Raw genomic sequence first — 16,009 nt, 5'->3', positions numbered from 1 at the left:
CAGGAAAATATAAACGTTTTCTAAAATTAGTGTATTGTCTCTTTATGTTACGTAAAAATACACATATTTGAACTTCTGATGTCATATGCAAGCAACATAGTGGTGTTTCAGGGAGGGGGTGTGCAGTGAAATTTGCGTTATTTTGATAAAAACACAAAAGTAGTACCAAAAATTGTAAAGAATAAGGTACTTGATATCAACCATAGGCATCCTGGTTTGGGATCTCTATGAAAGATGTGCCTGCACTGCAGTTTGAGCTTTATTTCGTGAAAATATGTTAAATAGTTCGGAAGATATAGATCAAAACAGATTATAATAGACAACAATTCGTAACAATTCAATATGTACATATTAACATATGATATATTGTCAGAAGGTTGCTAACCGACAGTTTTACGTGAAATAAAAAAATATATAAGAAAAGTGAATAACTCAGTGGTAATTCGAATCAATTTTTGAAAGAAGGTGCGCGTCATGTGATCTCATTGAAAAGGTAAGGGTTAAAGTCCTTCATGTATTATATATCTTGCTTACTTCATCATTTTATAATTTTTCTGCTAATTTGTGCCTTTCGTATCTATCCTGATGTGTTGAATATGAAAACAGCATATTTTGTTCTGACATCGAAATATATATACAGGGTGCAGCAAAATTAACCGTTGCAGAAGACAAGATAATATTTCGTTTTCAGGAAAATATAACCGTTTTCTATAATTAGGGTATTTTCTCTTTGTGTTACGTAAAAATACACATATTTGAACTTCGGGTGTCATATGCAAGCAACATAGTGGTGTGTCAGGAAAGGGATTTGCAGTTTTATTTTGAAAAAAAACACAAAAGTAGTACCAAAAATGGTAAAGAATAAGGTACTTGATATCAACCATAGGGATCCCGGTTTGGGATCTCTATGAAAGATGTGCATCCACTGCAATTTGAGCTTTATTTCGTGAAAATATGTTAAATAGTTCGGAAGATATAGATCAAAACAGATTATAATACGCAACAATTAGTAACAATTCAATATGTACATATTGACATATGATATATTGTCAGAAGGTTGCCAACCAACAGTTTTGCGTGAAATAAGAAAATTATAAGAAAAGTGAATAACTCAGTGGTAATTCGAATCAATTTTTGACAGAAGGTGTGCGTCACGTGATCTCATCGAAAAGGTAAGGGTTAAAGTCGTTCATGTAGAATATATCTTACTACCTTCATCATTTTATAATTTTTCTGCTAATTTGTGCCTTTCGTGTCTATCCTGATGTGTAGAATGTGAAAACAGCATATTTTGTTCTGACATCGAAATATATATACAGGGTGCAGCAAAATTAACCGTTGCTGAAGACAAGATAATATTTCGTTTTCAGGAAAATATAAACGATTTCTATAATTAGGGTATTTTCTCTTTGTGTTACGTAAAAATACAAATATTTTAACTTCGGGTGTCATATGCAAGCAACATAGTGGTGTGTCAGGGAAGGGGTGTGCAGTGAAATATGCGTTATTTTGAAAAAAAAAACACAAAAGTAGTACCAAAAATGGTAAAGAATAAGGTACTTGATATCAACTATAGGGATTCCGGTTTGGGGTGTCTATGAAAGATGTGCCTGCACTGCAGTTTGAGCTTTATTTCGTGAAAATATGTTAAATAGTTATGAAGATAGATACCAAAACAGATTATAATACACAACAATTCGTAACAATTCAATATGTAAGTATTGACATATGATATATTGTCAGAAGGTTGCCAACCAACAGTTTTACGTGAAATAAGAAAATTATAAGAAAAGTGAATAACTCAGTGGTAATTGGAATCAATTTTTGACAGAAGGTGTGCGTCACGTGATCTCATCGAAAAGGTAAAGATTAAAGTCGGTCATGTAGGATATATCTTACGACCTTCATCATTTTATAATTTTTCTGCTAATTTGTGCCTTTCGTATCTATCCTGATGTGTAGAATGTGAAAACATCATATTTCGTTCTGACATCGAAATATATATACAGGGTGCAGCAAAATTAACCGTTGCAGAAGACAAGATAATATTTCGTTTTCAGGAAAATATAAACCTTTTCTATAATTAGGGTATTTTCTCTTTGTGTTACGTAAAAATACACATATTTGAACTTCGGGTGTCATATGCAAGCAACATAGTGGTGTGTAAGGAAAGGGATTTGCAGTTTTATTTTAAAAAAAACACAAAAGTAGTACCAAAAATGGTAAAGAATAAGGTACTTGATATCAACCATAGGGATCCCGGTTTGGGATCTCTATGAAAGATGTGCCTGCACTGCAGTTTGAGCTTTATTTCGTGCAAATATGTTAAACAGTTCGGAAGATAAAGATCAAAACAGATTGTAATACACAACAATTCGTAACAATTCAATATGTAAGTATCGACATATGATATATTGTCAGAAGGTTGCCAACCAACAGTTTTACGTGAAATAAGAAAATTATAAGAAAAGTGAATAACTCAGTGGTAATTCGAATCAATTTTTGACAGAAGGTGTGCGTCACGTGATCTCATCGAAAAGGTAAGGGTTAAAGTCGTTCATGTAGAATATATCTTACTACCTTCATCATTTTATAATTTTTTCTGCTAATTTGTGCCTTTCGTGTCTATCCTGATGTGTAGAATGTGAAAACAGCATATTTTGTTCTGACATCGAGATATATATACAGGGTGGAGCAAAATTAACCATTGCAGAAGACAAGATAACATTTCGTTTTCAGGAAAATATAAACGTTTTCTATAATTAGGGTATTTTCTCTTTGTGTTACCTAAAAATACACATATTTTAACTTCGGGTGTCATATGCAAGCAGCATAGTGGTGTGTCAGGGAAGGGGTGTGCAGTGAAATATGCGTTATTTTGAAAAAAATACAAAAGTAGTACCGAAAATGGTAAAGAATAAGGTACTTGATATCAACCATAGGGATCCCGGTTTGGGATCTCTATGAAAGATGTGCCTGCACTGCAGTTTGAGCTTTATTTCGTGAAAATATGTTAAATAGTTCGGAAGATATAGATCAAAACAGATTATAATACACAACAATTCGTAACAATTCAATATGTAAGTATTGACATATGATATATTGTCAGAAGGTTGCCAACCAACAGTTTTACGTGAAATAAGAAAATTATAAGAAAAGTGAATAACTCAGTGGTAATTGGAATCAATTTTTGACAGAAGGTGTGCGTCACGCGTTCTCATCGAAAAGGTAAGGGTTAAAGTCCTTCATGTATTATATATTTTGCTTACTTCATCATTTTATAATTTTTCTGCTAATTTGTGCCTTTCGTATCTATCCTGATGTGTTGAATATGAAAACAGCATATTTTGTTCTGACATCGAAATATATATACAGGGTGCAGCAAAATTAACCGTTGCAGAAGACAAGATAATATTTCGTTTTCAGGAAAATATAAACGTTTTCTATAATTAGGGTATTTTCTCTTTGTGTTACTTAAAAATACACATATTTGAACTTCGGGTGTCATATGCAAGCAACATAGTGGTGTGTCAGGGAAGGGGTTTGCAGTGAAATATGCGCTATTTTGAAAAAAAAAACACAAAAGTAGTACCAAAAATGGTAAGGAATAAGGTACTTGATATCAACCATAGGGATCCCGGCTTTCGGTGTCTATGAAAGATGTGCCTGCACTGCAGTTTGAGCTTTTTTTCGTGAAAATATGTTAAACAGTTATGAAGATATAGATCAAAACAGATTATAATAGACAACAATTCGTAACAATTCAATATGTACATATTAACATATGATATATTGTCAGAAGGTTGCTAACCGACAGTTTTACGTGAAATAAAAAAATATATAAGAAAAGTGAATAACTCAGTGGTAATTCGAATCAATTTTTGAAAGAAGGTGCGCGTCATGTGATCTCATTGAAAAGGTAAGGGTTAAAGTCCTTCATGTATTATATATCTTGCTTACTTCATCATTTTATAATTTTTCTGCTAATTTGTGCCTTTCGTATCTATCCTGATGTGTTGAATATGAAAACAGCATATTTTGTTCTGACATCGAAATATATATACAGGGTGCAGCAAAATTAACCGTTGCAGAAGACAAGATAATATTTCGTTTTCAGGAAAATATAACCGTTTTCTATAATTAGGGTATTTTCTCTTTGTGTTACGTAAAAATACACATATTTGAACTTCGGGTGTCATATGCAAGCAACATAGTGGTGTGTCAGGAAAGGGATTTGCAGTTTTATTTTGAAAAAAAACACAAAAGTAGTACCAAAAATGGTAAAGAATAAGGTACTTGATATCAACCATAGGGATCCCGGTTTGGGATCTCTATGAAAGATGTGCATCCACTGCAATTTGAGCTTTATTTCGTGAAAATATGTTAAATAGTTCGGAAGATATAGATCAAAACAGATTATAATACGCAACAATTAGTAACAATTCAATATGTACATATTGACATATGATATATTGTCAGAAGGTTGCCAACCAACAGTTTTGCGTGAAATAAGAAAATTATAAGAAAAGTGAATAACTCAGTGGTAATTCGAATCAATTTTTGACAGAAGGTGTGCGTCACGTGATCTCATCGAAAAGGTAAGGGTTAAAGTCGTTCATGTAGAATATATCTTACTACCTTCATCATTTTATAATTTTTCTGCTAATTTGTGCCTTTCGTGTCTATCCTGATGTGTAGAATGTGAAAACAGCATATTTTGTTCTGACATCGAAATATATATACAGGGTGCAGCAAAATTAACCGTTGCTGAAGACAAGATAATATTTCGTTTTCAGGAAAATATAAACGATTTCTATAATTAGGGTATTTTCTCTTTGTGTTACGTAAAAATACAAATATTTTAACTTCGGGTGTCATATGCAAGCAACATAGTGGTGTGTCAGGGAAGGGGTGTGCAGTGAAATATGCGTTATTTTGAAAAAAAAAACACAAAAGTAGTACCAAAAATGGTAAAGAATAAGGTACTTGATATCAACTATAGGGATTCCGGTTTGGGGTGTCTATGAAAGATGTGCCTGCACTGCAGTTTGAGCTTTATTTCGTGAAAATATGTTAAATAGTTATGAAGATAGATACCAAAACAGATTATAATACACAACAATTCGTAACAATTCAATATGTAAGTATTGACATATGATATATTGTCAGAAGGTTGCCAACCAACAGTTTTACGTGAAATAAGAAAATTATAAGAAAAGTGAATAACTCAGTGGTAATTGGAATCAATTTTTGACAGAAGGTGTGCGTCACGTGATCTCATCGAAAAGGTAAAGATTAAAGTCGGTCATGTAGGATATATCTTACGACCTTCATCATTTTATAATTTTTCTGCTAATTTGTGCCTTTCGTATCTATCCTGATGTGTAGAATGTGAAAACATCATATTTCGTTCTGACATCGAAATATATATACAGGGTGCAGCAAAATTAACCGTTGCAGAAGACAAGATAATATTTCGTTTTCAGGAAAATATAAACCTTTTCTATAATTAGGGTATTTTCTCTTTGTGTTACGTAAAAATACACATATTTGAACTTCGGGTGTCATATGCAAGCAACATAGTGGTGTGTAAGGAAAGGGATTTGCAGTTTTATTTTAAAAAAAACACAAAAGTAGTACCAAAAATGGTAAAGAATAAGGTACTTGATATCAACCATAGGGATCCCGGTTTGGGATCTCTATGAAAGATGTGCCTGCACTGCAGTTTGAGCTTTATTTCGTGCAAATATGTTAAACAGTTCGGAAGATAAAGATCAAAACAGATTGTAATACACAACAATTCGTAACAATTCAATATGTAAGTATCGACATATGATATATTGTCAGAAGGTTGCCAACCAACAGTTTTACGTGAAATAAGAAAATTATAAGAAAAGTGAATAACTCAGTGGTAATTCGAATCAATTTTTGACAGAAGGTGTGCGTCACGTGATCTCATCGAAAAGGTAAGGGTTAAAGTCGTTCATGTAGAATATATCTTACTACCTTCATCATTTTATAATTTTTTCTGCTAATTTGTGCCTTTCGTGTCTATCCTGATGTGTAGAATGTGAAAACAGCATATTTTGTTCTGACATCGAGATATATATACAGGGTGGAGCAAAATTAACCATTGCAGAAGACAAGATAACATTTCGTTTTCAGGAAAATATAAACGTTTTCTATAATTAGGGTATTTTCTCTTTGTGTTACCTAAAAATACACATATTTTAACTTCGGGTGTCATATGCAAGCAGCATAGTGGTGTGTCAGGGAAGGGGTGTGCAGTGAAATATGCGTTATTTTGAAAAAAATACAAAAGTAGTACCGAAAATGGTAAAGAATAAGGTACTTGATATCAACCATAGGGATCCCGGTTTGGGATCTCTATGAAAGATGTGCCTGCACTGCAGTTTGAGCTTTATTTCGTGAAAATATGTTAAATAGTTCGGAAGATATAGATCAAAACAGATTATAATACACAACAATTCGTAACAATTCAATATGTAAGTATTGACATATGATATATTGTCAGAAGGTTGCCAACCAACAGTTTTACGTGAAATAAGAAAATTATAAGAAAAGTGAATAACTCAGTGGTAATTGGAATCAATTTTTGACAGAAGGTGTGCGTCACGCGTTCTCATCGAAAAGGTAAGGGTTAAAGTCCTTCATGTATTATATATTTTGCTTACTTCATCATTTTATAATTTTTCTGCTAATTTGTGCCTTTCGTATCTATCCTGATGTGTTGAATATGAAAACAGCATATTTTGTTCTGACATCGAAATATATATACAGGGTGCAGCAAAATTAACCGTTGCAGAAGACAAGATAATATTTCGTTTTCAGGAAAATATAAACGTTTTCTATAATTAGGGTATTTTCTCTTTGTGTTACTTAAAAATACACATATTTGAACTTCGGGTGTCATATGCAAGCAACATAGTGGTGTGTCAGGGAAGGGGTTTGCAGTGAAATATGCGCTATTTTGAAAAAAAAAACACAAAAGTAGTACCAAAAATGGTAAGGAATAAGGTACTTGATATCAACCATAGGGATCCCGGCTTTCGGTGTCTATGAAAGATGTGCCTGCACTGCAGTTTGAGCTTTTTTTCGTGAAAATATGTTAAACAGTTATGAAGATATAGATCAAAACAGATTATAATACACAACAATTCGTAACAATTCAATATGTACATATTGACATATGATATATTGTCAGAAGGTTGCTAACCGACAGTTTTACGTGAAATAAAAAAATATATAAGAAAAGTGAATAACTCAGTGGTAATTCGAATCATTTTTTGAAAGAAGGTGCGCGTCATGTGATCTCATTGAAAAGGTAAGGGTTAAAGTCCTTCATGTATTATATATCTTGCTTACTTCATCATTTTATAATTTTTCTGCTATATTGTGCCTTTCGTATCTATCCTGATGTGTTGAATATGAAAACAGCATATTTTGTTCTGACATCGAAATATATATACAGGGTGCAGCAAAATTTACCGCTGCATGAGACAAGATAATATTTCGTTTTCAGGAAAATATAAACGTTTTCTATAATTAGCGTATTTTCTTTTTGTGTTACGTAAAAATACACATATTTGAACTTCGGGTGTCATATGCAAGCAACATAGTGGTGTGTCAGGGTAGAGGTTTGCAGTGAAATATGCGTTATTTTGAAAAAAGCAAAAAAGCAGTACCAAACATGGTAGAGAATAAGGTACTTGATATCAACCATAGGGATCCCGGTTTGGGACCTCTATGATAGATGTGCCTGCACTGCAGTTTGAGCTTTATTTCGTGAAAATATGTTAAATAGTTATGAAGATATAAACCAAAACAGATTATAATACACAACAATTCGTAACAATTCTATATGTAAGTATTCACATATGATATATTGTCACAAGGTTGCCAACCAACAGTTTTACGTGAAATAAGAAAATTATAAGAAAAGTGAATAACTCAGTGGTAATTGGAATCAATTTCTTACAGAAGGTGTGCGTCACGTGTTCTCATCGAAAAGGTAAGGGTTAAAGTCGTTCTTGTAGGATATATCTTACTACCTTCATCATTTTATAATTTTTCTGCTAATTTGTGCCTTTCCTATCTATCCTGATGTGTAGAATGTGAAAACAGCATATTTTGTTCTGACATCGAAATATATATATAGAGGGTGCAGCAAAATTAACCGTTACATAAATCAAGATAATATTTCGTTTTCAGGAAAATATAAACGTTTTCTATAATTAGTGTATTTTCTCATTGTGTTACGTAAAAATACACATATTTGAACTTCGGGTGTCATATGCAAGCAACATAGTGGTGTGTCAGGGTAGGGGTTTGCAGTGAAATATGCGTTATTTTGAAAAAAGCAAAAAAGTAGTACCAAACATGGTAGAGAATAAGGTACTTGATATAAACCATAGGGATCCCGGTTTGGGACCTCTATGATAGAAGTGCCTGCACTGCAGTTTGAGCTTTATTTCGTGAAAATATGTTAAATAGTTATGAAGATATAAACCAAAACAGATTATAATACACAACAATTCGTAACAATTCTATATGTAAGTATTCACATATGATATATTGTCAGAAGGTTGCCAACCAACAGTTTTACGTGAAATAAGAAAATTATAAGAAAAGTGAATAACTGAGTGGTAATTGGAATCAATTTTTGACAGAAGGTGTGCGTCACGTGTTCTCATCGAAAAGGTAAAGGTTAAAGTCGTTCATGTGGGATATATCTTACCTCCTTCATCATTTTATAATTTTTCTGCTAATTTGTGCCTTTCGTATCTATCCTGATGTGTTGAATATGAAAACAGCATATTTTGTTCTGACATCGAAATATATATACAGGGAGCAGCAAAATTTACCGCTGCAGAAGACAAGATAATATTTCGTTTTTTGGAAAATATAAACGTTTTCTATAATTAGGGTATTTTCTCTTTGTGTTACGTAAAAATACACATATTTGAGCTTCGGGTGTCATATACAAGCAACATAGTGGTGTCTCAAGGTAAGGGTTTGCAGTGAAATATGCGTTATTTTGAAAAAAACCACAAAAGTAGTACCAAACTTGGTAGAGAATAAGGTACTTCATATCAACCATAGGGATCCCGGTTTGGGATCTCTATGAAAATGTGCCTGCACTGCAGTTTGAGCTTTATTTCGTGAAAATATGTTAAATAGTTCGGAAGAAATAGATCAAAACAGATTGTAATACACAACAATTCGTAAAAATTCAAAATGTAAGTATCAAAATATGATATATTGTCAGAAGGTTGCCAACCAACAGTTTTATGTGAAATAAGAAAATTATAAGAAAGGTGAATAACTCAGTGGTAATTGGAATCAATTTTTGACAGAAGGTGTGCGTCACGTGATCTCATCGAAAAGGTAAGGGTTAAAGTCGTTCATGTAGAATATATCTTACTACCTTCATCATTTTATAATTTTTCTGCTAATTTGTGCCTTTCGTGTCTATCCTGATGTGTAGAATGTGAAAACAGCATATTTTGTTCTGACATCGGAATATATATACAGGGTGGAGCAAAATTAACCGTTGAAGAAGACAAGATAACATTTCGTTTTCAGGAAAATATAAACGTTTTCTATAATTAGGGTATTTTCTCTTTGTGTTACCTAAAAATACACATATTTTAACTTCGGGTGTCATATGCAAGCAGCATAGTGGTGTGTCAGGGAAGGGGTGTGCAGTGAAATATGCGTTATTTTGAAAAAAATACAAAAGTAGTACCGAAAATGGTAAAGAATAAGGTACTTGATATCAACCATAGGGATCCCGGTTTGGGATCTCTATGAAAGATGTGCCTGCACTGCAGTTTGAGCTTTATTTCGTGAAAATATGTTAAATAGTTCGGAAGATATAGATCAAAACAGATTATAATACACAACAATTCGTAACAATTCAATATGTAAGTATTGACATATGATATATTGTCAGAAGGTTGCCAACCAACAGTTTTACGTGAAATATGAAAATTATAAGAAAAGTGAATAACTCAGTGGTAATTGGAATCAATTTTTGACAGAAGGTGTGCGTCACGCGTTCTCATCGAAAAGGTAAGGGTTAAAGTCCTTCATGTATTATATATTTTGCTTACTTCATCATTTTATAATTTTTCTGCTAATTTGTGCCTTTCGTATCTATCCTGATGTGTTGAATATGAAAACAGCATATTTTGTTCTGACATCGAAATATATATACAGGGTGGAGCAAAATTAACCATTGCAGAAGACAAGATAACATTTCGTTTTCAGGAAAATATAAACGTTTTCTATAATTAGGGTATTTTCTCTTTGTGTTACCTAAAAATACACATATTTGAACTTCGGGTGTCATATGCAAGCAACATAGTGGTGTGTCAGGGAAGGGGTTTGCAGTGAAATATGCGCTATTTTGAAAAAAAAACACAAAAGTAGTACCAAAAATGGTAAGGAATAAGGTACTTGATATCAACCATAGGGATCCCGGCTTTCGGTGTCTATGAAAGATGTGCCTGCACTGCAGTTTGGGCTTTATTTCGTGAAAATATGTTAAACAGTTATGAAGATATAGATCAAAACAGATTATAATACACAACAATTCGTAACAATTCAATATGTACATATTGACATATGATATATTGTCAGAAGGTTGCTAACCGACAGTTTTACGTGAAATAAAAAAATATATAAGAAAAGTGAATAACTCAGTGGTAATTCGAATCATTTTTTGAAAGAAGGTGCGCGTCATGTGATCTCTTTGAAAACGTAAGGGTTAAAGTCCTTCATGTATTATATATCTTGCTTACTTCATCATTTTATAATTTTTCTGCTATATTGTGCCTTTCGTATCTATCCTGATGTGTTGAATATGAAAACAGCATATTTTGTTCTGACATCGAAATATATATACAGGGTGCAGCAAAATTTACCGCTGCATGAGACAAGATAATATTTCGTTTTCAGGAAAATATAAACGTTTTCTATAATTAGCGTATTTTCTTTTTGTGTTACGTAAAAATACACATATTTGAACTTCGGGTGTCATATGCAAGCAACATAGTGGTGTGTCAGGGTAGAGGTTTGCAGTGAAATATGCGTTATTTTGAAAAAAGCAAAAAAGCAGTACCAAACATGGTAGAGAATAAGGTACTTGATATCAACCATAGGGATCCCGGTTTGGGACCTCTATGATAGATGTGCCTGCACTGCAGTTTGAGCTTTATTTCGTGAAAATATGTTAAATAGTTATGAAGATATAAACCAAAACAGATTATAATACACAACAATTCGTAACAATTCTATATGTAAGTATTCACATATGATATATTGTCACAAGGTTGCCAACCAACAGTTTTACGTGAAATAAGAAAATTATAAGAAAAGTGAATAACTCAGTGGTAATTGGAATCAATTTTTTACAGAAGGTGTGCGTCACGTGTTCTCATCGAAAAGGTAAGGGTTAAAGTCGTTCTTGTAGGATATATCTTACTACCTTCATCATTTTATAATTTTTCTGCTAATTTGTGCCTTTCCTATCTATCCTGATGTGTAGAATGTGAAAACAGCATATTTTGTTCTGACATCGAAATATATATATAGAGGGTGCAGCAAAATTAACCGTTACATAAATCAAGATAATATTTCGTTTTCAGGAAAATATAAACGTTTTCTATAATTAGTGTATTTTCTCTTTGTGTTACGTAAAAATACACATATTTGAACTTCGGGTGTCATATGCAAGCAACATAGTGGTGTGTCAGGGTAGGGGTTTGCAGTGAAATATGCGTTATTTTGAAAAAAGCAAAAAAGTAGTACCAAACATGGTAGAGAATAAGGTACTTGATATCAACCATAGGGATCCCGGTTTGGGACCTCTATGATAGATGTGCCTGCACTGCAGTTTGAGCTTTATTTCGTGAAAATATGTTAAATAGTTATGAAGATATAAACCAAAACAGATTATAATACACAACAATTCGTAACAATTCTATATGTAAGTATTCACATATGATATATTGTCAGAAGGTTGCCAACCAACAGTTTTACGTGAAATAAGAAAATTATAAGAAAAGTGAATAACTGAGTGGTAATTGGAATCAATTTTTGACAGAAGGTGTGCGTCACGTGTTCTCATCGAAAAGGTAAAGGTTAAAGTCGTTCATGTGGGATATATCTTACCTCCTTCATCATTTTATAATTTTTCTGCTAATTTGTGCCTTTCGTATCTATCCTGATGTGTTGAATATGAAAACAGCATATTTTGTTCTGACATCGAAATATATATACAGGGTGCAGCAAAATTTACCGCTGCAGAAGACAAGATAATATTTCGTTTTTTGGAAAATATAAACGTTTTCTATAATTAGGGTATTTTCTCTTTGTGTTACGTAAAAATACACATATTTGAGCTTCGGGTGTCATATACAAGCAACATAGTGGTGTCTCAAGGTAAGGGTTTGCAGTGAAATATGCGTTATTTTGAAAAAAACCACAAAAGTAGTACCAAACTTGGTAGAGAATAAGGTACTTCATATCAACCATAGGGATCCCGGTTTGGGATCTCTATGAAAATGTGCCTGCACTGCAGTTTGAGCTTTATTTCGTGAAAATATGTTAAATAGTTCGGAAGAAATAGATCAAAACAGATTGTAATACACAACAATTCGTAAAAATTCAAAATGTAAGTATCGAAATATGATATATTGTCAGAAGGTTGCCAACCAACAGTTTTATGTGAAATAAGAAAATTATAAGAAAGGTGAATAACTCAGTGGTAATTGGAATCAATTTTTGACAGAAGGTGTGCGTCACGTGATCTCATCGAAAAGGTAAGGGTTAAAGTCGTTCATGTAGAATATATCTTACTACCTTCATCATTTTATAATTTTTCTGCTAATTTGTGCCTTTCGTGTCTATCCTGATGTGTAGAATGTGAAAACAGCATATTTTGTTCTGACATCGGAATATATATACAGGGTGGAGCAAAATTAACCGTTGAAGAAGACAAGATAATATTTCGTTTTCAGGAAAATATAAACGTTTTCTATAATTAGGGTATTTTCTCTTTGTGTTACGTAAAAATACACATATTTGAACTTCGGGTGTCATATACAAGCAACATAGTGGTGTGTCAGGGTAAGGGTTTGCAGTGAAATATGCGTTATTTTGAAAAAAGCAAAAAAGTAGTACCAAACTTGGTAGAGAATAAGGTACTTGGTATCAACCATAGGGACTCCGGCTTGCGGTGTCTATGAAAGATTTGCCTGCACTGCAATTTGATTCTTATTTCGTGAAAATATGTTAAACAGTTCGGAAGATATAGACCAAAACAGATTATAATACGCAACAATTAGTAACAATTCAATATGTACATATTAACATATGATATATTGTCAGAAGGTTGCTAACGGACAGTTTTACGTAAAATAAAAAAAATATAAGAAAAGTAAATAACTCAGTGGTAATTGGAATCAATTTTTGACCGAAGGTGCGCGTGATGTGATCTCATTGAAAAGGTAAGGTTTAAAGTCGTTCATGTATTATATATCTTGCTTACTTCATCATTTTATAATTTTTCTGCTAATGTGTGCCTTTCGTATCTATCCTGATGTGTTGAATATGAAAACAGCATATTTTGTTCTGACATCGAAATATATATACAGGGTGCAGCAAAATTAACCCCTGCAGAAGACAAGATAATATTTCGTTTTCAGGAAAATATAAACGTCTTCTATAATTAGGGTATTTTCTCTTTGCGTTACGTAAAAGTACACATATTTGAACTTCGGGTGTCATATGCAAGCAACATAGTGGTGTGTCAGGAAAGGGATTTCCAGTTTTATTTTGAAAAAAACACAAAAGTAGTACCAAAAATGGTAAAGAATAAGGTACTTGATATCAACCATAGGGATCCCGGTTTGAGATCTCTATGAAAGATGTGCCTGCACTGCAGTTTGAGCTTTATTTCGTGAAAATGTGTTAAATAGTTCGGAAGATATAGATCAAAACAGATTGTAATACACAACAATTCGTAACAATTCAATATGTAAGTATCGACATATGATATATTATCAGAAGGTTGCCAACCAACAGTTTTACGTGAAATAAGAAAATTATAAGAAAAGTGAATAACTCTGTGGTAATTGGAATCAATTTTTGACAGAAGGTGTGCGTCACGTGATCTCATCGAAAAGGTAAAGGTTAAAGTCGTTCATGTATTATATATCTTGCTTACTTCATCATTTTATAATTTTTCTGCTAATTTGTGCCTTTCGTATCTATCCTGATGTGTTGAATATGAAAACAGCATATTTTGTTCTGACATCGAAATATATATACAGGGTGCAGCAAAATTAACCGTTGCAGAAGACAAGATAATATTTCGTTTTCAGGAAAATATAAACGTTTTCTATAATTAGGGTATTTTCTCTTTGTGTTACGTAAAAATACACATATTTGAACTTCGGATGTCATATGCAACCAACATAGTGGTGTTTCAGGGAAGGGGTGTACAGTGAAATATGCGTTATTTTGATAAAAACACAAAAGTAGTACCAAAAATGGTAAAGAATAAGGTACTTGATATCAACCATAGGGATCCCGGTTTGGGACCTCTATGGAAGATGTGTCTGCACTGAAGTTTGAGCTTTATTTCGTGAAAATATGTTAAATAGTTATGAAGATAAAGATCAAAACAGATTATAATACACAACAATTCGTAACTATTCAATATGTACATATTGACATATGATATATTGTCAGAAGGTTGCTAACCGACAGTTTTACGTGAAATAAAAAAATATATAAGAAAAGTGAATAACTCAGTGGTAATTCGAATCAATTTTTGAAAGAAGGTGCGCGTCATGTGATCTCATTGAAAAGGTAAGGGTTAAAGTCCTTCATGTATTATATATCTTGCTTACTTCATCATTTTATAATTTTTCTTCTAATTTGTGCCTTTCGTATCTATCCTGATGTGTTGAATATGAAAACAGCATATTTTGTTCTGACATCGAAATATATATACAGGGTGCAGCAAAATTTACCGTTGCATGAGACAAGATAATATTTCGTTTTCTTTAAAATATAAACATTTTCTATAATTAGGGTATTTTCTCTTTGTGTTACGTAAGAATACACATATTTGAACTTCGGGTGTCATATACAAGCAACATAGTGGTGTGTCAGGGTAAAGGTTTGCAGTGAAATATGCGTTATTTTGAAAAAAGCAAAAAAGTAGTACCAAACTTGGTAGATAATACGGTACTTGATATCTACCATAGGGATTCCGGCTTGCGGTGTCTATGAAAGATGTGCCTGCACTGCAATTTGAGCTTTATTTCGTGAAAATATGTTAAATAGTTCGGAAGATATAGACCAAAACAGATTATAATACACAACAATTCGTAACAATTCAATATGTAAGTATTGACATATTATATATTGTCAAAAGGTTGCCAACCAACAGTTTTACGTGAAATAAGAAAATTATAAGAAAAGTGAATAACTCAGTGGTAATTGGAATCAGTTTTTGACAGAAGGTGTGCGTCACGTGTTCTCATCGAAAACGTAAGGGTTAAAGTCGGTCATGTGGGATATATCTTACCTCCTTCATCATTTTATAATTTTTCTGCTAATTTGTGCCTTTCGTATCTATCCTGATGTGCAGAATGTGAAAACAGCATATTTTGTTCTGACATCGAAATATATATACAGGGTGCAGCAAAATTAACCGCTGCAGAAGACAAGATAATATTTCGTTTTCAGGAAAATATAAACGTTTTCTATAATTAGCGTATTTTCTCTTTGTGTTAAGTAAAAATACACATATTTGAACTTCGGGTGTCATATGCAAGCAACATAGTGGTGTGTCAGGGTAGGGGTTTGCAGTGAAATATGCGTTATTTTGAAAAAAGCAAAAAAGTAGTACCAAACATGGTAGAGAATAAGGTACTTGATATCAACCATAGGGATCCCGGTTTGGGACCTC

The sequence above is a fragment of the Thermobia domestica genome, chromosome 18, assembly GCF_964235325.1.
Source record: "Thermobia domestica chromosome 18, izTheDome1.hap1.1, whole genome shotgun sequence".
NCBI lineage: Eukaryota > Metazoa > Arthropoda > Insecta > Zygentoma > Lepismatidae > Thermobia > Thermobia domestica.
Note: the sequence above shows the minus strand (reverse complement) of the source record.